Genomic DNA, 26,375 nt, shown 5'->3' on the forward strand with positions numbered 1-26,375 from the left:
ACTGAATAACCCCTCCTAGAGAATTCTTTAGTTATTCACTTGGCAAAAACAAACTTAAACTAAACTGTAACTTTCTATTCCCGCCCACGCATTAGACTTAGGTCAGGTACACGGGGTAGGCGTATTTAGAAACACCAGTTGAGTACGTTTAGTCAAATGTATATGTGTATGTAAATATATTTTAATCATTTTAAACATCATATGGCTCAGAAACCATATCAATGTTTTTACAGTATTATTTTATACTATTGCTTCTAATGTATGCACTTTACTTAACTATAAGTATTGCAATAATATCGATCCATTTCTCTTGTACGAGAAAAGAGACTGATCAATAAATAACATCTTTTATTGAACACGCCCGTCTCTTCCTTTTCTCTACATTCTGATGAGACTAAGAATGCACGTACTGACTGAGTAAAATAATTGCCTTGTGCTCACACGACTCTCGAGATTGACTCTTGATTAGGGGAGAGCAAAGTTGTCATGTTCTATGGTTGTCAGAAACTAAATCCCTTCTTGTCTAATCAGGGGAGTTAATCCTTCCTTGAACATTCGAGAAAGTTTCTAGCGAACTCTGAGCTTAGCTGGCAAACCCAAAAATTAAGTCTAGTATCGACAGTAGTAGACCTAGTTAACGTCTGGCCTAGGCCTTTACTGCTGTAGGCACTATTCCAATGCGCAGAGCCTATTGGGAAAATAGGAGCTACACTACATGGCGCCCAACGCGTTTGGAAAGGGCGATAAAACTAACGTAAGACATTTAGAGTAACTCAGTCGTGCTTTCTCACTCAGACCCCTTTTCCCAAATACTCCAAAGACGTCTGGAGTGGGTGAAAGGTTATTATATCCTCCAAAACCTCGCAGGAGGGAACTCCTATGTATGGTTCTTGGTCTAGTCAACGTTGAAGGATAAAACAGTTCCAAAATATTGTGCATCTAATCTCTGTTTCCATAAAGAAACCTGATCTGCAAACAAAAATAATACCATCCTGTCAGTAAAATGGGAGACAGCGATGGAGAAAGAGAGGCAATTAGATTAGCTACTGAAATAGCAGATGCTGATGCTACCATGCAAGCAGCAGACGCGGATATAATACTTATTCCGGTCATTAAAAGGAGATCTATAACCTTAAAACTTATAGAAAATGGACTGACACCTAGAGGTGGCACAGTCATATTCGTAATTGAGGCACACGAATATCGGCAGACAGAGGTATACTATACATGGATACATTTTCCAGCAGCAAAAGCTGTAACAAAGTACTTCCACTATTACAAAGTAGAGGAACCTCCTGAAACGTACACTCCTTTCGAGGAGGTGGAAGTACCACTCAAATTCCAAGAGCATTTGCTCTTATTTGATGGCGCCCTAATACATAACAATCACATTACAAGGCTCGGTCCTTTAGGAAGACCAGGAGCAACGTGGCCGGTCCTAGCCGGATACACACCACATCCAGACATCGAAAGAATGCCTGCAGCAGAGCTATTAATACAGCTAAAACAACTACTAAAAATTCATAGACAATTAGTTCAGTATGTAATGCGGACTTCAACAATTCAGCCAGCGATTAAAATTCCACAGCTGACCCCTCACCAGGGGAACACAAATAAAATCACACCACAGAACATCCAATCCTGCCTAGGTAAAGTTCCAGCTAAACGGGAACAAATACCATTCTGGTTGGCACAGAAAATTACCCAAATAGAGGCGGTGTTTCCTGACACCACCCCATTAGAAAAACACAGGATTCTGACTATATGTCTCCCAATGGGAATCGCACCACACATTGAGGACTGTGACACTTGGGGTACAGTCTTTGCTTCCATCTATACAAAAACGCACGGTGTTCCATCCATTTCGGTGATACCAGATGTGCTAAAACAAATTCAAGATGAATACGGTCCAGAACCTGCTTTAACTCTTGGTATGAAATTACTGAAAGACTTCAAGCAGGTCTCGGCTATATTACTAGCCAACATAAAGGGTGAAGCAGCAAACATGGCTATCCGCCAGAGGTTAAAAGAGACAGATATAGCAGACCAACCAGCTGAAATTGCCAGAATCATAGAAAAATCCTATGAAGAACTAGGCAGAGATAGTCTAGGTGGAATACCAGTAAAACCGCAACTGACTACAAGTCCAGAAAAAATATTTTTTAATAATAATTCACCAAAAAAGAACTGGGATGGAAATAAACAATCCAATCCTAAAGAAAAGAAATTCCAGTCCAGAGGAAGGTCTCCTAGGCGAAGAGAGAAATCTCCGAACCCGAGACAAAGGTCACCTCAGAGTGAACCCTCTGGGAATAGATATAACCTTAGAAATAGGGATAATATTAAAAAACCTGATAGATATCAAGACATTGATACACGTCCCTCTCAATCTTTTCAGAATTCCTCGCAGAAATCGGAAAGAAGAGGACGATCAGAAGAGCACGCCAAGTCCAAAGACAAGGAACCTGCTCAACTGAAAAAGAAATCACAATTTCCAAAAAAGAAGGTAGCCAGTATCAAGGTAGTTAACAATGCCGAGAATACTGAGGACACAACTGAAAAACGGAGAATGGGCTCAGACAATGCTAGACAGCGCAGCAGAGGTGAGCATAGCTCGCAAAGTCCTTATGAATCATCTGGAGACAGTGGACACGAATGAATACCTTCAAGTGGAAACTGCAGATACCAGAGTTAGCAAGCCCCACAAAATATACGAGATAACATTACGTATAGAGGGAGATAAGACTAGGAAAATAAGGGGACTATTTTGGGATAACCTATCCAAGGGTTATGACATCCTTCTAGCTGAAAAAGACTGGCCACCAGAGTTTGTCAGGGAGTGCCCTCATGGCGAAGAAGTAATTATGCCTGCCTTCTCGAATCAAATACCGATTCATAAAAAATATACACTTGCTAGAAAGTGGGCAGCGGCCTTAGCACCTGCTTTATATAAAAATCATGTAGGATGGGATGAGGATTCTCCTCCTCACAAAGTCCAGTTAAAATCACAACCTACTGCACAAAGGCAGTACCCAATTAAGCAAGAAGCTAAAAAACAAGTAAATGAAATACTAGATCAGCTAGAATACCAAGGGGTGATTGAAACTTGCACCTCACAAATGAACAATCCTTTATTTCCGGTCTCCAAACCAGACAATTCATACCGTCTAGTTTTGGATTACCGACACCTTAACACATGTTGCAAAACTTTTGCAGTGCAAAACTCACACAGTGCTGCACTAATGAATAACATAGTGCGCAAAAAATACAAAACAACCTTGGACATCTCCAACGGATTCTTTTGTCAAAACATAGCACCAGAGAGCAGATATTTAACTGCATTCTCAGTAAATGGCACTCAAAAACAATTCTGTCGGTTAGCCCAGGGGTACAAGAACAGCCCGGGGGTATTCTCAGCGAGAGTAACAGAATTACTACAACTATATGATGATGAAGCATTATCTTATGTCGATGACATTTACTTAACAGATGATGACTTGGAGACTCACTTGAAAAGAGTGAACACCATAATACTTGGTTTCGCTGCAGAGGGTTACAAATTCAACTTCAAAAAGTCCAGAATTGCCCATCTGACGGTCCTATTCTTAGGATATGAGTTATCAAGTGAAGGCAAAAGCCTGGCAGACAATTTCCTAGAGAAATGTGCCGTAATCCAAGCTCCTAAAACACTAAAAAACCTACAGTCAATTCTAGGCTTCCTAAATTTCGGAAGAACTTACATTGCAAATTACGCAGAAAGGGTCAAACCCCTTTACGATCTAATTAAACCAGACTTTAAAAGATCCAGTTGGACTCAAGCACACACAGAAATTTTGAGATCCTTACAAACAGACATGCTAATTAAAACAAAATTAGAAACCCGTGATAATACACGCAACCTTGTGATCCGAGTCATCCCAGGGAGATACGGATTCACATACCTAACCTCTAATGAGGGAGATAAGGTACCAATTGCATTCAAATCACATTTGTACACAAAAGCTGAACAGAGATTCAACAACAAAGGAAAAATTGTTCAAGCAGTTCAAACCGCAATAGCTAGAGAAAAAGACATAGCTGACGGTAGACATATCACAGTCAGAACAGCAGAATCAGCTTTTGAGGCATTAACAACACCGTGTAATTTACCAACAACAACATTGGATCCAGAATGGTTACAATGGGTAAATTCAATCACAACGGACAAAGTATATTACTTCTTTGATCCAGAACTAGAAGAATTAAAAAATCTAAAATATGAAAAAACGTATCCTCTGCCAATCGACATTCTGCCTCTACGACATTACGCCTGTGTAATCTATACAGACGGACATGCTCAACCCTCCGTTTGGGGAGAACATGCATACAATCCCACATGTGAGATTACAAAAGAAGTGTGGCACGGAGGTAAACTAAGACCTCTATTAACAAAATCACACTCAGTAGAAACTAATTCAGAACTACAAACTGAAATATTAGCTTTGAAAATGGCGCTAGATAATGCGGATCGCGAATTCCCGACACTTATAGTGTCAGATTCATATTTCTGCGTCAAAGCATATAACAAGGATTTGCAGACCTGGATTCAGAACGATTACAAAGATGACACGGATGCACCAATAAAGCAGAGACTGCTCTGGGAACAGGTAACTCTTTTGAAAAAAGAACTACCAAAGACTCACGTGACACACTCACTGAGTCACCAGCGTGATGGCGTTCACGTTGTAGGGAATTCATTGGCTGAAACAGCCGCAGCGGCAGCCAGTAAACCGGCTCCCGTAGATCGAAAAAAGCGTACATTAAAATACATTGACGGCGAAACATTGCTGGCAGTAAAAACGTCATCAAAAGGCGACTGCTCGGCGTTACCGATCAACTATCCACTCAATTACACATACATCATAGATGCAAACTCCATTCCTTTTGCTCGAATCCCTGGAGTGGGGGATAGAGTGATTCCAAACATGGACAGGAGAAACTTGTTAATCGCAGACGCACACATGGGCGAGGGTCTCAGACACCTTAAATTAAAGGATTCTCTGGAAGAATTACAATCACGGTACTGGTGGCCAGGCATGAGCCTGCACTACACCATGTTTGTAAAAAACTGCCCAAACTGCAACAGAGATCGCAGTGGGGAGAGAAGCAGTTTAATACCTCGTCGTATCAAGGCAGATAACATCACCACTAAAAAGAATGGCTTGCGATTAACATATACAGGCTAGTTCCCACTTATAATGTAGATCCACAACACTCGGCTGACGTCCGGACTGTTATACAAGATTTGCGAGTCTAAATGGCATATACGCTAAGAGCATGCTACGTTCGACCAATTTTTTTTCCTTTTCTCAGGCAATCCAGCCTGGGGGGGGAAAGAATGGCCAAATGAGCACAGCCCAGCGGGAATCTTCTCACTTCCTTCCTGAGGGTATGGGATGGTGTAAAGAAAAAACCAAGACAGAAAGCAATCTATAATAGAAAGGATATTAGGTTCGGGAGCTGGGTGGGTCAAACATCTAATAAGTGTCCAACGTAGTCTTAATAACTTGCCAAGAAATTCTCTGAAGGGATTCAGTCCGTACGAATTATTATTCGGAACTAGGATGTTGATCTCTGACCTTGATAGTCAGACTTCAGTGGTAACAGAAAAAAGCTTTGATGTCAAAGACCGTTTGGCTATTTTGCAGGACTTAAACAAAACAAGAAAAGACCTGAGCAACATACAGTTGAAAGAACAGTCAACGACCACTGAAGAATCACCACCTGTCCCAGCAAGACCTGTCTGGATTCCAAAAGTCGGGGATCTAGTCAGGGAGAAGATCGCGGTAAAGAAGGAATTTGGGCCTTCTTACAGAAAAGCAGTTCCTGTATTGTCTGTCAACGGGACAAGATCAGTTGTACTACCGCCACTTGCTGGAAAAAAGGAGAACCGAGTTGTATCCATCGACCTGGTAAAAACCACAACATGTGGCCGATAACAAACAGTAGGCCAAGTGGACTCCCAATAAGTAGCAGAACACCAAGGTTTGCTACCAGTACAGAGGTCCTATCAAAGAGGCTCATCACATTCGAAACGCCTACGGAAGAACAACAAGGACTATGCAACAATGCAATAGAACTTAGACCTCTGAAAACCCAAATAAAGACATTTAGCAGAGACACACCAATCTATACAGAAGTACCAAGTGAAAATGCGAGAAACAAAAATCCTGAACCAATTGGAACAATTGACAGAACTGCATCCGGTTACTTCATCAACTTCGATGATTCCTCTGACGGCTTTAGCGAACAAAAGACACAGCCATCATCAAAATCCTTTAAAGACAAAGCTAAGGAATTTTTGAAACAACTGAAAGAAACATATCTAGTTTCTCCATGGATTGAATTTTGGGTGGGTTTTGGTGCATTTATCCTCATACTTTGGCTCATCATGGTATTTACCTTGGGACGCTTCATTGAGGGAAAATATGCTAAAATGGACACAGCAAGTCAGAACATCAACTTGGTCCTCAAACCACACACATCTTCACACGTCGAGAAAAGAGAACTTTCTTCAGAACTTTCTTCAGCCAACTTCACAGCAATTCCAATATCTGGTGGGGTAGCCTGGGACAACACTGACTATGAAATTTATGGTCCGGTCGAGATCCTGAAATATCCACACCAAATCAAGATCTCCTTGAGTGACTTTGCAAAACCAAACTCATTTGCTGATGATTGGGACTTTGAAAGTATAAACAATATGATGTCTGACTTAGTAATGTCTGCTAAATTTACAAAACATGATTATTTGCAGGGTTCTACAAATTATGACAGCATGTACTGCTATAACCATTATGGTAACCATTTCTTGCATAAATCTGCACAACCTAGAAATGTTTTAAATTTTAATCAATGGGAACATTGTGCTACACCTCCAAAAGGGAGCTCTAGAACCGTGTATGGCAAATATTCATATTTTTCAGGTTTTAACATAACTAATGCTGAAACATTTTATTACAAATTGTCAAACAAGACAGGGATGAAAACCATGATAACCAACACAAAATTGATATATTCAGATTCTTTCTTTGAAAAAATGAATACTTTTGGATTTGATTATTGGGACAAACATGTTGATTTGAAAAGTGTTTGGGGCACAAAAGAATGGCAAGTACAGGGTTTAGAAGCTTTGTTTAGAGCCTGCATGATCCCAGAACAAATGATATTTTTAAATGACACCGTTCAACAAACCACCTGTCTTGGCTTAGCCAAAATCAAAGATTTAAATAACCTGTCTATTCCAAAGCCAACAATGTTTAGCAATAACTCTGAAACAGATGAAGAAATAGACATAAACCATATACTTAACCAAAACAGAACACATCCTGATTGGAAACAATGGTTGATCTGGCCCACAGATACAAATAACTGTCAAGATAGATTCCTGAATAAAACACAGGGTTTCAAAATGACCAGGCCAGACCCTAGATATCCCCAAAGACATCACCAAGGGATAATAACAACCTACAGTGTGGGCAAATTATGCCTTCAATGGCTACAAACTTCCACACTGCCTGAAATTAAGCAACACCTAACTTTACTTACTGATGGTGCTGACTTGCGTGATTTCATAATGGGACCACGCAAACAGCGTCAAAAGCGTTTCATAGCAGCCTCTGTATATGCAGCATACAATGAGGCCTGGAAGGTTACTCAAATTGAAACAGCAGAAAGAATACGGGAAATTGACCGTATTAATTTGGAAAAATCACTTTCTGTAGTGGACAATGGGTTAATGACTCTGTCCTCCAGAATGTTTTCATTGGATAGCATTGTGTCTTCAGCAATCGATATATTATCGCAAGACTTACTGTTATTACAACATGGTCAGTCACAATTGCGTTCTATTGTACAGCTTGGCTGGACGTTACAAAATCTGCGTTCAGGCTATGTGCCTTGGCGTTTAATCAACACAACGTCACTATTCCAAATCTTTAACCTTACTGATAGACAAATCGGTATGGCTCAGAAGGGTGCTGATTATACAATCTTGAGCATTGAAAAACTAGAAAGATTACCGTTGACAATGTCAGAACGACCTGTCAGTGAATGGATAATCCACGGAATCATAAATATTCCAATCTCAACCTTCAGGTTTCAATACTGCCAAAAATATATACAGGCTGGCATGTACGAGAAATTGGGAAAGGGGTACCTTAAAACAACATGGAACCTGCCCTATTCACATGCATGTGTCAGTAACAAAGGACAGAAAGTGTTTCTTAGTGGCAACAATTGTGCTATGTCACTAAGCGGCACGCTTCTGTGTAACGGTATTAGTTTGCACGGAGCCTGTGAAGGGAATTCATACAACCTTTCATGTCACCAGCAAGGCGCACCTGCAACTGAAATAGAACCATTCTTTCAAAGACTCTATAATGGGAGTTACATTCTTATTGTAGACCGCAGATGCTGTAGTCTTATGCCCGGGACTCCTTATCTCGTCACTACGACGGCGAAGGTCAAGTGCTGTGGACGTTCTTTGTTTCCCAGCTCCTTTCCAGACAGGGAGGCAAGGGCATGGCCCAGTTTGAAAATTACTTCTATTCGAATAGACACTTTAAGCAGAATGAAAACAGTGCTTCTTCAGACGCCTACAAGGCTCACGTCATCTAAAGAAACGTATGATCTACAAGTCGCAAGGACGACTGCAGAGATACATACATTATTATCAACTAATTCCCCCGTACATTTCGCGGAAATCCTGAGCGAAATCTTAAATATTTCTGATACCACAGGGGTCTCAAAGGTATTTAAGACAGTATTTTCGATGGCATTAACACCATACAAAGCCATACTGGGTATTTTTCCAGACTTCGTCCATTCGATTTTTGGCGGACTTCCCCTGATCCTAGGACTAATTGCAGGAATCCTATTCCTAGTCCTTATTTTTCGTTATGGCAACCCATGTCACAGATCAAACTCTCGCGACAATGGAAGATACGATCCTAGCCATTGGATACCGGGACCGGATATCAAAAATCCTGGGACTATCCCGGCTTAGAGACCTAAACATGACTTGGTTTCTATCATTTCGACCAATGTGGCAAAGGTGTGTTTTACCTGTACTAAGGTGTCTGCTATGCGGAGAAGAATGCGTGTTAGACACCTGTCTGACGCTACAATCGGATGCGCCGGTGGATGCAGATACACTGTTGGTTCCTACCAAGGTTCACGCACTGTGCTGCCCTCAAAGGCTGCCAATTCTGATGACGGCATTCCTGGAATCTTCACCACTGCGATTGAAGAGTAGTGAAGTTCAAGATGAAAGCAGCATCGAACAGGTACGACCTTCTGTCAGCAATGCAAATCAGAATGTCAATGGAGACAATCATGCGCATGAATGCATGGTTACCCCTATTTCCGACTTAGAGGAACTTTCCCATGAAGCTGTTGACAGTTTTTTCGAAAGCCTGAATGATATGATGTTCTCTCCGGAACAGAAATAGAGACTTTTGAGTAAACTCGCACACGGCGTTCCCTGAATTCGGCCTTCAACTTTAAAAATAAAGTCACATGAACAATTACAATCCAGTTCACGGACAGCAACTTTTTTCAGCAAGCACCTAAAATATTTTTCTATATATTTTTTCCCGGGACACTGATTTTCTGCTTAAAGTAAGAGACTATTCCTAGAGAACTAAGATTTCTATTTTAGATACTTTATAGACTTTATAGACTTTAGCTGCCCGCTGGTATGTTCGCAATAGATTTTATGTGATGAAATGGTTTCGACTTTTTTTCTGTATAGCCATATTAAGAGCCATTTCATGTGTATTTCTCATATACCAACAATCAATAATGCATAACAATGCGTGTTCACTTTTGCATCTAATTCATAGCTTAAGTGCATACAATATATATGACTGCAATTTTTCAGTATATTTGAAAATTTCGAAATGCATTTATGTATTTTGGGGTGGTAAGGTATACACTATACTCTATAGTATGTTGTACTATGTTATACTATGCATAGATTAGTAGATATGACCATAGTTAGCGTGGAGTGGGTGTCGTGTATTTCTATAGGTTCTGATTCGATCCCCCTATTCCTGACCCTATTCTGGTTAAACTAACTATCAAGTTAACTAACAGTCAGCCCATGAGGCAAGAAATCCCCCATGATGCAGATACCGTTATCTGACGCAGTCACACTACGGCACAGGAACGTGTTATCTGATTAGGTCATAACGCTTGAGATCTAATTAGACAAGCGACATTCCTCCAGCCCCTGATAAGGCATACGACGTTCTCATAACAAATCAAACCTATGACAACCTGGATAATCCGTGCGGCCATTGTTTTGATTTCACAGAGAACTTTAGTAAAGAATGTGCTAACGAGCAAGTCGTATGACATCTTTATTGACGTACCTATGTCCATCCTTACGTCAATCTCGGCACCTTTAAGGTATAAATATTGCCGACCTTGCCCTATGCAAACACACGCGTGGTGACAAGACGGAGCAGCCATACTTGCCGAAGCCGAGAGCAGAAGCAGACCCCGCAGGCAGCAGCCCCGCCTTCCTGACGCGCTGAGAGACGCGCTGCTATCTCAAGCCGAGAGACCCAGCACCGGCGCTTCTGGGCAGCCCTCGCAGGCAGCCTGGAATATCGAGAGCAGAGAAAGAGATACCATTCCTCATTCATCCTAAATTCCAGGTACAGAACTGAATAACCCCTCCTAGAGAATTCTTTAGTTATTCACTTGGCAAAAACAAACTTAAACTAAACTGTAACTTTATATTCCCGCCCACGCATTAGACTTAGGTCAGGTACACGGGGTAGGCGTATTTAGAAACACCAGTTGAGTACGTTTAGTCAAATGTATATGTGTATGTAAATATATTTTAATCATTTTAAACATCATATGGCTCAGAAACCATATCAATGTTTTTACAGTATTATTTTATACTATTGCTTCTAATGTATGCACTTTACTTAACTATAAGTATTGCAATAATATCGATCCATTTCTCTTGTACGAGAAAAGAGACTGATCAATAAATAACATCTTTTATTGAACACGCCCGTCTCTTCCTTTTCTCTACATTCTGATGAGACTAAGAATGCACGTACTGACTGAGTAAAATAATTGCCTTGTGCTCACACGACTCTCGAGATTGACTCTTGATTAGGGGAGAGCAAAGTTGTCATGTTCTATGGTTGTCAGAAACTAAATCCCTTCTTGTCTAATCAGGGGAGTTAATCCTTCCTTGAACATTCGAGAAAGTTTCTAGCGAACTCTGAGCTTAGCTGGCAAACCCAAAAATTAAGTCTAGTATCGACAGTAGTAGACCTAGTTAACGTCTGGCCTAGGCCTTTACTGCTGTAGGCACTATTCCAATGCGCAGAGCCTATTGGGAAAATAGGAGCTACACTACAAGTAGTAAGATCTGTAATTTTAAGAGGTATGTGTAATGATCCAGATCCCGCGAGAGCAGAACTCAGGGATCTGGCCCGGAAGCAATAGCACACAATGTATCACCTTCTGGCCAGGTGTGCCCAGAGGTAATAAATAAACAGGCGGAGACTGCTTGTGGTCTTCCGGCCCCTAATCACCAATCTGTGTGGTCTGTGTTTCTTGGTGTTCCAGTAACTAGGCCTGCACATCATTTCTCCCTGTGACCGACGTTGCAACACTGGCAACGAGGGTAGTCGCCACCCGGCATTACCGCGCACCCTCGACAATAGCACAGAAATAGCTGCATGCGTGTCTCACCGGCTTGCATGCTTCTTGGACGGTGCTCCCGCCGCACCTCGTGCCTTGCTACATCACCTACACCTCCCAGCTAGCACTTGCTGTAGAAATCGCTACACGGCGAGTCTGCCGACATCTGCCTCACTCGCTGGCACGGACCGCCCACGCAGTCAAGCACGAGTATAGATGGTCCCTTAGCCAGCAATTTCAGGCCATAAACGCCAGACGCTGTAGGCCCAGCACAACAGGCCCTAGGGAGCAGCACCATCAGCAAGGCGCACACAGATCTTCAACCTGGGCTTAGCAAGAGACTGCCAACAGCACCAGTGAAACAACCAGTTGTTGCAAGAGGGGGATCAACAAAATTCTGAGGGGAAAAAGCACAGACACATAGGAGAATGACGAACAATGCAGCACAAGCATGCCCACACCAGGCCACTCCCCGGCTCAGCAAGTTGACCACCCGCATATACTGCCAGCCACACAGCACACTCAAATCAACGCACTGCCTCCTTTCAGCGAGCTAATAGACCCCTCCACTGCCTCCCCAAGGTGGAAAGTATGGATTGGCCACCTAAATAACTACTTCACGGCAACATGAGAGAATGACAACACCGTCAAAAGGTCACTATTGCTACATTTTGCAGGAGAAGAAATATACAAATTGTTTGCGCACCTGCCAAACACTGGGGCTGCCAATGATTATGATGCTGCCATCAAAGCTCTAGACACACACTTCGACCCACAACTGAATCAGGACTACAAGAGATGCAAGCTCTGACAAGCCTGCCAAAGGGAGGGGGAGTCTACAGACGCATTTCACGCACAACTGAGAGAACTAGCTAGCACGTGCACAGCTGATGATCCAAATAAGGAAGTAAGAGCGCAGGTCATGCAAGGGTGCCGAAACAAGACTCTTCAAACCCTTATCCTCCGCCAACCTGAGATCCCGCTGGAAGACATCCTCGTCATGGCGTGGTCACATGACCTATCAGACACGAGGGCGACAGAGATGGATATCGCTTTCACTCAGCAACCAGAGAAACCGGTTGCCATTAAAACTGAGCGAGCAGACGCTCTCCGAGTGCAAGGCAGAGGGACCAGAGGCAGATAACCAACGAAAACACCACCAGGATCACAATGTGGATACTGCGGTCGAGATGAGCACTCCTTCGAAGAATTCCCAGCACAAGGGCAGACATGTTGAAGATGCAAAACCCTCAACCATTTCGCCGTCGTATGCAGAGGTGGACCAAGGAAAAGAAGCACACATGGGAGGCGACCACTGTCAAAGTCAGTGAGACAACTGTCCTTCGAAGACCCAGAGAGTTCCAAGTTAGCTAGAGGTCAACAGAGACAACAACACCATCTCGAAGACTCATCCACCGACGAGGAAAATGAATGCTACCTCATATCATTCACCAGTGACCTAAAACACAAGCAACGCCCGCAACCCTCATGTGTCATAGACATTGCAGGATCCCATGTAATTGCTCTCATTGATACCAGCACTCTCCGTCAATGTGATGGCCAGCCAGCAATATAAACAACTGTAACCGAGACCCCAGCTGGCCCCATCTCACGTCAAAATACTAACATATGGAAGTAAAACACCACTTCCTCAGAAGGGCAAAATGGCAGTGCAAGTAAAGTCTACAGACCAAGAAATCACAACAACATTCCACGTGGTCGATAGAGAAGCTGATATCCTGGTAGGAAGCCACACTGTGGAAGGCCTTGGCTTAGTCATGTGTGCCCGCACAGTTAAGGTGATACAAACAGATAAAATACTCAAAATGTTACCGCATCTCTTCACCAGATTAGGATGAATGAAGAGACCGCCCATCAAGTTACACATTGACAAAGAAGAACAACAGGGCAATCAGCTGTCTGTTACTCAATGTTAGATCGATGGCCGACACAAATACCAACTTGAGTGTCTAATACAGACAGAAGACCTGGATGTATTATTCCTGACAGAGACCTGGGCCAACGACAGCAGTGACCCTGATTGGAATATCGCTGTGCCTTCAGGCTACACAGTTGCAAACATCAATCGAGCTAAAGGTAGGGGAGGTGGCCTAGCTATAATCCATAGATCCTTCTTGACGCTGCAGGCTACTCCGCAGAGTCTTATGGGTGCAGAGGCAATGAGCTTTACTCTGAAGTCAGATAATACCTCCTCATTCTCTGGTTTATTAATCTACAGGCCCCCAGGCCCGAGAGCCCTGTTCTTAGAGGCAATTCAAACTCACCTTGAAAACTCTCTTGAGCACGACCATTATACAATCCTGGGAGATTTTAATTTTCATTTGGAGGACACAATTAACGCGGAGACGGTCAATCTCCTGGACATAATCTTCTGTCATAATCTTAAGCAGATAGTTAATGAACCTACTCATTTGGCAGGCCACACTCTGGATGGCATCTGTACGAACATGCCCCTTGCTGAAAAAAATTATGTAAAACCAATGCTATGGTCTGATCATTTTGCCGTGTTCTTCACCATTCTGCTCATTTACTCCCCTCACAGAAGGCGACTCAGGTCTCCCCCAAGGAAATATCGGGCCTGGAAGTCATTTACCAGATCGGATATATTGGGTGCTCTTGAGGAAAGTGTAGTAGCCTGCTCAGATGCGAACCAGGCGGCTATGGCTCTCCAAACCAGCCTTCTTAATATCACCAATCTGGTAGCACCGGAGAAGGCATTTCGAGTGCGGCAAAAACAGGTGTCCCCCCCGTGGTATTCATCCGTTCTAAAAACCGCTAAAATCAAATGCAGACAGCAAGAGCGGGTCTGGAGAATGAATGATGATCCATCCCAGAAGAAAACGTACTGTGCTGTACTAGAGGACTATAAGAAGTTAATAATTCAGGCGAAAACTTCCTATTATTCCAGGAAGATCCAAGATGCCGCTCACTCCAGTAGAGAATTATTTTCCACCGTTAATTCCTTATTGAGCTGTCCCCGGGGTGCGACCTTTAAACCAGACAAAGTATTCACGGATAAGATGGCGTCCTACTTCCAGAATAAGGTCCAATCCATGTACAATGATCTATCCAGAGCAGCGGACAGTGTACAGGTCGAGCTGAGTGGGCGCAATGGCATTTGTAATGCACAAACCTTTCTATGTTCTCCCCATTGGATGAGAACGCACTGGCTGATCTACTACTGGTCACTAAGTCAGGCTCTCCACTGGACCCCTGTCCTCCTTCCGTGCTCCACCTGGCACCGGCAGAGTTTAGCGGCTTACTACTGCCGGTACTGAATCAGGTTCTGAACTCTGGAATCTTTCCATTAGCCTGGAAAAAGGCCTGTATTCGGCCGTTGCTCAAGAAGTCCAAGTTAGACCCCTCTGATGAGAAGAGCTATAGTCCCATCTCTTGCCTGCCGCTGCCAGCCAAGCTAGTGGAGAAAGCCATGAATGGGGAGTTATCGTCCTATCTTGAGACATGGCATATTCTTGATAGTACCCAGCATGGCTTCCATGCGAATCATTCTACGGAATCTGCTCTACTGATGGCAGCTGAGGAGATTCGGAAGGGGATGGATGAGGGAGGCAGGGTCACATTGGTTCTGCTGGATCTTACAGCGGCCTTTGACACCGTAAATCATGAGGTACTTATCCAACAGCTGCAGGATATTGGTGTCAAAGGCTTAGTGTTAGATCTCCTCTCCTCCTTCCTGTCTGACAGGGAACAAGTCATCTGTTGGAACGGACATCAGTCAGACAAATTTTCCCTTCCAGGAGGAGTTCCCCAGGGTTCGACGCTATCGCCCACCCTGTTTAACATCTATGTCTCCCCCCTGGCCAAGAGAATAAAGAATCTAGGTTTCAAGCTGGTGTCATATGCTGATGACACTCAGCTGATCGTTTCCGTGCCCCACTCTGTGGATTCCATGGCTGTTGATTTCGCCTGCTGTATGTCCGAAGTCATGCAATAGATGAACTTGAACTTTCTAAAATTGAACACTGAAAAGACGGAAGTCCTTGAGTTCGGACAGAAAGAGTCTATCTGGAACCTACATCTGCAGGAGTCTGTCCGGTCCCAGTGCAGAAAGCAAGGAACCTGGGGTTCATCTTTGATAAAGATCTGTCATGGAAGCCCCAGGTGAATCAGGTGGTTTCTGCCTGTTTTTACATGCTTAAGGGGCTGAGAAAGATCCTGCCGTTTATTCCTTACCATCTTAGGAAAACGGTTATAATCGCCACTATCTTTTCCAGATTAGACTATGGAAATGCCCTCTATCTAGGAGCAGGTTGTGCTCAACTGGCCAAGATGCAGTCAATTCAGAATGCAGCAACCAGGATGCTCCTCCATCTGCCTAAATATCATTCCACATCACAGGCCATTAGGCAGCTACACTGGCTCCCTGTTCAGAGGCGGATAGATTTCAAAGCACTTTGTTTGGTGCACAAAGCCTTGGCTGGTGTGGGGGCCTCAGATCTTCAACATCTATTCATGAGGTACATGCCTACCCGACCCCTGAGGTCTGCCTCGCAAGGGCTGGCTATGGTCTCTAAGATCAAAAGACAACACTGGGGTGGGAAGGGCTTCTCCCATTTGGCCTCGAGGTTCTGAAACTCCTTACCTCAGCAGCTAAGACAAATCTCCAACCACAGAAGGTTCAGGAAGGAAGTCAAGACTTGGCTTTTTACTCGATAGGACAATGGTCAGCGCATATCTCAGTTACCCTGCACAGCGCCAAGACGCCTCGGCATTAGTGCGCTTTACAAATACCATCACTCACTCACTCACAAAGTGATACAGCCAGTGGCACTCCGCGATAGGCGCATTCCATTCCACTTAACATTCATTAATCTGCGACCTACTGCGCAACGTGTTCCCGGTTTGAAAGTATCACCAACTTCACGGTGAGAGGGCAATTTCTTCTCTTTATAAATATTTTCATGGCGATAATAGTTTCACGTGGCCCCTGATTAACCCAATCTCTCTGTTATTATTTTTTCCTCAGTTTACACCTACTGTGGCTTATACTCTACAGGTAGCCTGCCTTTTTCCCTTTTTTCTGTTGTTAATACTTTCATTAGGCATTTTGACCCTTCGCTTATGATATTCTCGTGTTTATTTCCTTAGTCCCCCTATATTGTGGCACCACCGAACCTTTTTCTTTTCTGACTGATTGCTCCCTACCGGGTTGGAATAATCTCCGGTACAGGGGTAAGGAGACCCGTCATCTTATTATTCTTTCTCCATCAGTGAAGTTGTAACTAATTCCCCTGTATTTCGTAATAGACTTAGTGAATCCCTCCATTTTCTTTTGTCTTATATTCTGTAGAGTACACTGAGCTTGGATCAGACCTTTCAGGTATTTTCGGCCTTTGTACTCTTGATCAGCCCTTCTCACTAAGTCAGGTCCTGCATGCTTTAGTTTGGAGCATTGACTGGTTCCTCTTCTTGGCAATTTATATAAAGACAATTGGTTTTCAGTCACTGTTTGCACGTTTTAGATGTGGTAGGAAGCACATTCCTTTTTTGTCTAACATATGTCATTGTCTATTAATATGCTTGGATTCTTGTGGAATATTCTAATTGGAAAACAGGGGACCCCTATATACTTAATGGACTTGCTATATATAGGGAAAAAGGCACAGTAGAGAAAGGTCTATAGCTAAGTCAAAAAATGGCTATAAAAACAACTTCATAGGAGGCCCATTCAATTATATTATGCAGTTATGACCTATACACAACATATTTAGAAGTACATGATTTGAGTTGAATATGGATTTATTTTTGTAAAAAAGTATATATTTTTTATAATTTGCAGAAAAACTTTTTTTTTGATAATCATATCACACCATTATTATTATTTCATTATTACATATAAAGTGATGAAAACACAGTACACACTAAAACATAGACAAATTGATGGAGGCAAGGCGGTAGTATGGACTACGCGTGTTTCGGCGTTATCGCCTTCATCAGGTCACCGTTTTATTGTACTGTTCACAAAACATGATAAAGTGGTCCAATGATATTGACGCTGTGACACAGGCAGCTATTAGTAAAGACGAATACTCTTTGTCCCGGAAAAATAACCAGGATGAATCAATGATGAAAGATGGTAGTGCAGAGATATCGTATCCTGGGTAGCCAGAAATGCTGCAAAGTTCGAACGACGCTCCAATATTATCTGAGACGAAATGATATTTCTGGGCTGCAATAAGTTATCCCACAGGTACGTGTTAAATAAAAAGCTCTCAAGGCAGATGGTTGCTGCAGCAAAAATGCACAATCGCATATTAGCTGGATGAAAATATCTAGATGGAATGGGTAACCCGCCTTCAATCAGAACAGGACGCCATATGTGTCTATTTTAAAGGGTTGTCCTCTATCTCTTACGATGCAGCAAAAACCGGGGAGTACGTATGCACCAAACGTCTGCAAAAATATGACAGGAATATGACAGGGGTACGCCCCACACCAAATGTTGTGGGTTTCTTTTTCCCTTATTTTGGTCTCCACGAGTGATGGGTGTTGTTGAATTTCGTTCCACTGGAACATGTGTTCCTCAAGTCTTGTAAATCTTTACCGTGTTCTCAGGTCATGTTTTGTATCATTCTCAGCCCTGAAGAGTCAGAGACCACTGCCTCTCTGATGAAACACCTGTCAGCTGGTGGCTGTGTTAACAACTAATTAAAGAAAAAACAAGATATCTACGTTGGATTTGCTATATTTTGCTTTAAATACATTTGCATTTGCTTGTTTAAATACTGTATGTGTGCATGGGGCAGATAATCTATGTCATGTGGTAAGGTTTCCCTGCGCAAATTAAGGGGTTTTTAGGGTTTCCCCTTACCAGTTAGCACCATACCAATCTGTTTTGAATCCTACACACACGCAAGTTAATATGTAGAGAACTATTTCTTCCTGGAAACGAAAACCCTGTTCCTTTGTACCTCCTCACCAAGAAGGATGTGGCATGGAAATGGACCTAAGAAGAAGAAGAAGCATTCCAAAGAGTCAAAGAGGCATTGCTCAGCAAAACCATGATGGCGTACTTCAACGCAACCTTCACCACAGAGCTGCTAGTCGATGCTAGCCCCGTAGGCCTTGTGGCTGTCCTAACGCAAGAGGTAGAGCCAAGCAAGTGGGCGCCCCTTGCATTTGCAAATAAGGCACTCAAAGCCACCGAAGCAAGATACTCACAGATTGAACGCGAGGCGCTGGCGATTAAATGGGCGTGAACCATTTCCACCTCTACGTTAGCGGGCACCCTTTTCGGGTAGTCACTGACCATCAACCAATGGTCCCGCTTTTCCGAGGCACAGCCCTACACCCGCATCTAAGTATCGAGAGATGGCGATACAGTTTTAGCATTACATACATGGATCTTGTGTATCGACCTGGGGCAAGGAATCCTGCAGACTTCCTATCTCAGCACACGCCAGACCCAAGTGAAGAAGACACCAACAACAAAATGAAGCCCTAGGAGCATGCACTCTCACCCTCACCACAAGAGAAATGAATGTGGCAATCAGAGATGACCCGGTCCTAACCAAAGTGATGGAATCGATACACAAATGATCGTGGGAGAACTTCCTACAGGATGCCAATAATTGGTGCAAATCAGAGAAGACACGACTCGGGAAGCTGTGGAGAGTGCGTTATGAGTTGAGCATTGCAGAAGAAGGTCTCGTGCTATGAGGCTTCCGAATCGTGATCCCGCTGAGTCTCCAACACTCGCCCATGGGGGCCACCAAGGAACAGTGCAAATGAAATTGCGCATGAGAGAAATGGTGTGGTTTTCAAGGGCTAAAGACAGCCATAGACACCCTACTTCAAAACTGCCGCTCCTGCCAGCTTACAAGTTGACAAGAACCCCTAGCACTAGTAATTGCTGAAGAGGCTGCCTTAGCACCATGGTCTCGAGTAAGCCTCGAGTTTGGAAGCTTTCCGGATGGGAGAGGGATGGCAGTACTTATCGACAGCTATTCCAAGTACCCAGTGGTCAAAGTATTGGACTCCACATCATTTTCACACATCGGTATTAGAGAAGACTTTCGCGCTGTTTGACCTACCACATGAACTAAAAACAGAGAACGGCCCACCATTTCAAAGAGGGGAGTTCAAAGATTTGCTTACATCACTGGACATACACCACCACCAAATTACTCTGCAGTGGCCACAGGCCAATGGTGAAGCCAAGCTCTTCATGCGCACACTGAAAAGATCCTGCGCATCACTGTGTCAGAACAAACCAACCCTGAAACTGCGCTACAACGATTTCTGCGTGAATACCGCAGCACCCCGCACTGCACGACCCAAAGGTCTCCGTGGTCCCTGATGCTTGCCAGAAATCAATGAGATTCAATCCCGGTGTCCGAAACCTGGACCCCACCACCCTATGAACCAGTCAATACTCAATCGCGACGAGCCCAGAACAATGAGCGGACCAGTCGCCAGAGGAGTGCCAAGCCTCGAGTCATCGCACTTGGAAGTTCAGTGCTGATCTGGGGGGAAAGTTTAGTACGACCTATGAGCCAAGGACCTGGACATAACTGCGGGTGAATGGCACTGCTATCACAGCTAGACGCGGGACCAAAGTGATCTCTAGGAACATATCATGGTTTCGTAGAGTCAACTTTCAGGAACAAGAAGCAACTACTCCCAGAGACAACGAGGCAGAAAGAGCCGGGATTGAGGTGACCTCCTCTGCCCGCTCAGCAAGACTGAGTCTGGCCGGAAGCCCTGAACTGTCCCCAGCTACAGCTGACGAACACGAGGAGGTGACTCGGACACCCTTGCTAGACTCTAGCACGAATTGCCGATCCAACCACGGGCGCTGCAACCTGAGACCGAATCCAACACCCAGTCAAAGACTTAATGATTTTGCTTGGTACATTTTTGTTAATATAGTTCTAATACTCATTTGGGAAGGGAGGTAATGATCCAAATCCCGTGAGAGCAGAACTCGGGGATCTAGCCTGAAAGCAATGGCACACAATGTATCACCCTGTGCCCAGGCGTGGCCAGAGGAAATAAGATACACGCCTCAGTCAGAAGCACGTGAGTGAAGTGGAGGATGCACCGCGTCTAAATTGCGGGCTGGAACGTATCAATATTCCATACCGGCACGTTTTTTCTTCTTTTGACCACACAATCGACAAGATACGTACTTGTCCTTTCTACTTCTGAGAACTATAACACGAGAAACAGTTTTAATGCGGGGTGTGCCACCCTTTACAGAAGTGGGTGGTGTTACCCATTGATGAATAACGAACAAACTATTAAGAATATTAACTTTGAATATCATTCTATGCCGGGTGCGCCACAAGTTACAGATGTGGGTGGTGATACCCTTTGATGAACAACTAATACAAAATGAAGTTGTGGATTTTGCATAAATTGAAGTAAAAGACAGCTCTGGTTCTCTGACTATCAGTAGGACAACAAGCGTTTTGTCAATCGCCTTGATAAAGTCTACGGGTAGACAAAAACGTGTTGGCATAGTGGCAGTCTTTCATGATGGATGTAACTACAATGAAATAAAACAACATCAAATTGAAGAAACTGAATAGTGTGGACTCTGTATATCTCGTGTAACTTGGAACATTGAATAATTTTTCATTAAGCCGTAGCATTGTCTAAGGGACAGATTTGTATTTGCAATATGAAGCTAACTCATTAACCCGAAACTTGGGAGTATTTTATTACCGGAGGGTGTGCTGGACAGTGCTCTTCTGTTTTAAATAAACGTGTGGAGACCGCTGGTGGTCTTCCAGCCCCTAATCACCAATCTATGTGGTCTGTGTTTCTTGGTGCTCCAGCCACTATGCCTGCACATCATTTCCCCCCACGACCGACATCGCAACAGATATGGAGAGACAAATTGGGTTATCACACCGTACCTAAAAAAATGTAATTGTTATCCATGGCAGAGGCGATTCTTTAATAATTGGGGGCGTTTAATCGCACTTCATGACAGTACATTTGAATATTTTGGTGATTACAGCCATTCTCGTTTAGAGACGCTTCATTTTGAAGTTGGCACATAATGTATAGACAATGGCGGTTATATTATGACGTTTTCTTTTATAGTGCGCTTATTAAGCACTTGTGTTTTATCTTGTATAAGTATTGTAATATTCATTATTTTTTCCAATTAAAAACCAAATAACGTAAATTAAATAAAAAATAGAATGGGGTGGGGTTAACAGGGTACATTTGAATATTTTTGTGATTACAGCCATTCTTGTTTATAGACGCTTCATTTTGAAGTTTGCACATAATGTATAGACGATGACAGTTATATTATGACGTTTGCTTGTATAGTGCGCTTATTAAGCACTTGTATTTTATCTGGTATAAGTATTGTAATATTCATTATTTTTCCAATTAAAAAACAAATAACATTGTAAATTAAATAAAAAATAGAATGGGGTGGGGTTAACAGGGTACCCGTAAGGCATGACATGCACTTTAATTCTCGAAAAAAACAGGGCTAGAGACAGTGACGTCACATGCCCTTCAGTCTCAATGACGTGAAAGTGATGACCATGATTGGTCCTTCCTTTACCCACTTGAAAGCCTCCGATCTGCTGCCGAGTGATAAGTGGAAGCTTGGTTTTGCTCCCTGGGAGGGATTTTTTCATATTTTCTTCTTTAATATCGACGATGCACCATCTTGCATCATTCATATATGATAAACAGTAACCTATATTTAAAGAAGAATGCTTTACTAATCATCCATACTAAGAACATCTTAGGGTTTAATCCATTCATGCCTATTATTATTATTATTATTATTATTATTAAATGGAATTTATAGAGCGCACTGACACCATGGGTTTCCTGGCGCTATAGGACAGAGGTGATACACAATCTGAGGTTCACACGGGGTTAACAGGGTGGGGGAAAGAGGAAGGTTTTGAGCGACTTTCTAAAGTGGAGGAGGGAGCAGCTGGATTTAATGATCAGGGGGAGGGAATTCCAGAACTTCGGGGCCAAGAGGGCGAACCTTCGTCCGCCGAACTTGTTGGTTCTGGTTTTGGGTATGACAAGCGATTGAAGATGGGCAGAACGAAGATTACGATTGTGACGGTAGGGAGTGATGAGGGAGGTCAGAAAAGCAGGGCTGGTACAATGGAGAGCCTTGAACGTGAGGCAGCCCAGCTTGAAGGCCACACTCTGTTCTATGGGCAGCCAGTGTAGTTTATGCATCAGGGGTTTGGCCGATTGCCATTTCGGAGATTTGAAGATGATGCGAGCTGCCTGATTTTGGACTGCCTGGAGGCGGTGAAGAAGTGTTTTTGGAAGTCCGTGGTAAATGCCGTTGGAAAAATCTAAACGGGAGAGTACAAGAGAGATGATTACTTGAGTCAGAGCAGGCGGGGGAAGCAAGTGGCTGACCTTCCGGACCTTTCTGAGTTGGAAGGAACAGGAAGAAATCACGGAGCCGACATGGGGTCGGAGAGAGAGCTCGGCGTCGATGGTCACGCCGAGACTCTTTACAGAGGTCGAGGGGGCCGGTGGAAGGCCCAGTTCAGTGGGCCAGAACTGGGTTCCCCAGAAAGATGGGCTGGAGCCGGGAGAAGAAGCTCGGTTTTCCCGGGGTTCAGCTTCAGTTGGTTGGAGTTCATCCAATCTTGGATGTGAAGCATAACGGAATGGAAGTTGTCTACCGCATTGGGGGAATTGAGTGGAAAGATGATCTGCAGATCATCAGCATAGTTGTAGACTGTAATGTCCCAGTTACGGAGTGAGTGGAGTAGGGGCTGAAGGTACAGGTTGAACAGTAAAGGTGACAGGGAGGAGCCCTGGGGAACTCCGCATGATATGGGGGACTTGGGTGCTGTGTAGGGGCCCAGCCGGACGGCTTGAGTTCTTCCAGACAAGAAAGATCGAATCCAGCTGAGGGCAGAGTCCTGGATGCCAGCCTGTTCGACACGGTGAAGCAAGATGTTATGGTCCACCGTGTCGAACGCGGCCGATAGGTCCAGGAGAACGAGGGCCTGGGGGGACCCTGAGTCTGCATTTCTCCTCAGCGTATCCAGAACCGCTAAGATGAAGGCCTCAGTAGAAAAAGATGGCCTGAAGCCGGCCTGATTAGGCTCCAAGAAGCAAGAGGTCTCGATAAAGTTGGAGAGGCATCTGGTGGCGTGTGCTTCAAGTAGTTTGGAGAAGTAGGGCAGAAGCGATATGGGGCGGTAGTTGGCCAGTTCAGCTGGGTCCGCGCCAGGTTTCTTGAGTAGCGGGACTAGAGTGGCCTCTTTGAAGGATCTTGGAACAATACCTGTGCTGAGCGAGCCGTTCATAAGCGGTAAGATGCATTCTGGTAGGGAATGACAAATGCTTTGTAAGACTGAGGCTGGACAGCCATCTTTCGGGGAGCCTAATTTAATCAGGGACGAGAGCTGTGCTAGGGAGGCAGGGTTGATAAGGAGAAATTCAGAGAAGACGGAAGGGTTGTTGAGGGAGGTGTCCGGAGTGGTAGTCTGGGGGGTGGAGGAGATAGATGCCTTGATTTTATTGATTTTTTTCAACAAAAAAAAGGTTGAGAGCATCGCAGGTTGCTTGGGTGGGGGTTTGGCCTGGGAGGGTTCTGTCATCAGATGTAAGTTCATTCATGATTTTGAAAATTTCTTTCGATTTATTGTCCGAAGAGGAGATTCGGTCAGAGAAATGGGTGGATTTAGCTGCGGCGATTGCGATTTTGTAGTCCCTGCGGGCTGAGATGTATTGCGATCTGGCTGATTCAGAGTAGTCACGTCTCCATGCCCTTTCTAGCTGACGTACCTTCAGTTTAAGTTTTTTAAGGTCGTCCGAGAACCATCTGTGAGAGTTGTGGTGTCTGGTCGGGGGGAATTTGGTTAAAGGGGCAAATTGGTCGCTGGCTGATTGCAGCCAGAAGCGTATGTCGCTATCTTGTCTATCAATATTGGTTCGCGGATTGAGGACAGGCCGGGTGTCTGAGAGAGTCGCAAGGAATCCTTCGGAGTCGTAGGAGTTCCATTTGCGGGATAGGCCACCGAATATGCTCATTACCAAAGAAATATTTGGTAATGAGCATATTGTCAAATGATATTTAGTTTCTAACAGAAAAATGTTTACAAAACTTGTGTTTTACCTATAATTACGTGAGCTATTTGTGAATAGCTTTTAAGCTGGGTTCCCATACATATTCTCTTCGCTTTATTGGTTGCCATGCCAATCTGACTGATGATTAATCAACCAACCCAGAAAAGAGTTAGAGTTCTTCCCAGCAACAGGTTGCTAAACACCTTCACCGAGCCATGGGTTGCCAAGCACCCTCACCTAGCAACAGGTTGCAATAACAACTTAAGCAGGCAACCAAGGTATCCAGATACAATAGGCTGTGGACCTTCTTTAACCCCTTGCATGCTCGTGATGGAACCATTCAGTCACGAGCCACGGTGGTGCTGTGCTGGTGACGGAATGGTTCCGTCACGGCCCGGCCGCCGCACCTGTGCGGCATCAATTTAGCGCCTGCGTGGCGCGTTCTATTGAGCGGGTGGGGTCGTAACGGAACCATTCCGTCACAAGCACAGCGCCACCATGGCTCGTGACGGAGTGGTTCCGTCACGAGTATGGCGGCGCCGCGCGGCCCCCCCTCCCCCCTAGCGCCGCAGCGGAATTACCACCGCGGCCAAGGGTTTAAAGTTTGGCCAACAGGGTACTGTGCCACAATGTAGCTGAGTACCATCTTCACCAAAGTCCCTCTTCGTCCACTCTATTTCAAGTCAGGTGAACCATCATGTTTCGACCAATGGTGCTTGTAGGAAGGTGGATATACGACTATATGGTTACCCCCCCTTTTTGCCTGGTGTTTTGCTGGTTTTTGACTTAGATGGACTTGGACCCTGCTATTCAGGCCCCAGTCTATCTGCTTTCTCTATAAAATGGACTCCATGTACTTTAGGTCCATACCAAATTGGTTACTGGGTCACCCTTGTGAGCCCCTGTAGATGGTACCTTAGGTACCCAGGGCATAGGTGAACCTTGGGCCTACCAGGGGCTGCAGCATGTATGGTGCCACCCCTCGTTAGCCTTCCAAACTGACACCACAGGTCTGCACTTGCAGCCTGGGTAAGGTGGTGTAATCACTCATTACTTTGATATAGTATACATATATCTATCTATATATATATATATATATATATATATATATATATATATATATATATATATATATAGACACATATTAACCTATAAGTCACTCCTATGGCTGGCCTTGACAATCCTGGAGGCAGAGTGCTTGGTTTTGTGTGAGTGGGTGCCCTAGCATGAGCTGAGCCCCTCTGCAGCTTTTGGAACCATCTCCTTATAGCTGTTCTATGATATAGCCATACCATATACTCTTAAGTGCATTAGCACTCCTCGCGGTTTATGGCAACTTTGGTTTGACTTCATCAAAACATGTCCTGTAAGGTGTCAAACACTTTGGAATACTACCCCCCTCCCCCCACTAGTCCTGGCGGCGGGGGTAGCATTCCGCCCTTCTAGAGGGAGAAGACATGTAGTTACTGGTAAACCCAGTTAAAGTTAAACAGAGCCCCAGCATCACAAAATATATGCTGCTGCCACAGACACGAGTCTGCCCTCCTGCTGCTGGACGAAACTCCGGCAGGGGAGGCCTGGACAATAGG

Source organism: Lissotriton helveticus, chromosome 11 (genome assembly GCF_964261635.1).
Source record: "Lissotriton helveticus chromosome 11, aLisHel1.1, whole genome shotgun sequence".
Lineage (NCBI taxonomy): Eukaryota > Metazoa > Chordata > Amphibia > Caudata > Salamandridae > Lissotriton > Lissotriton helveticus.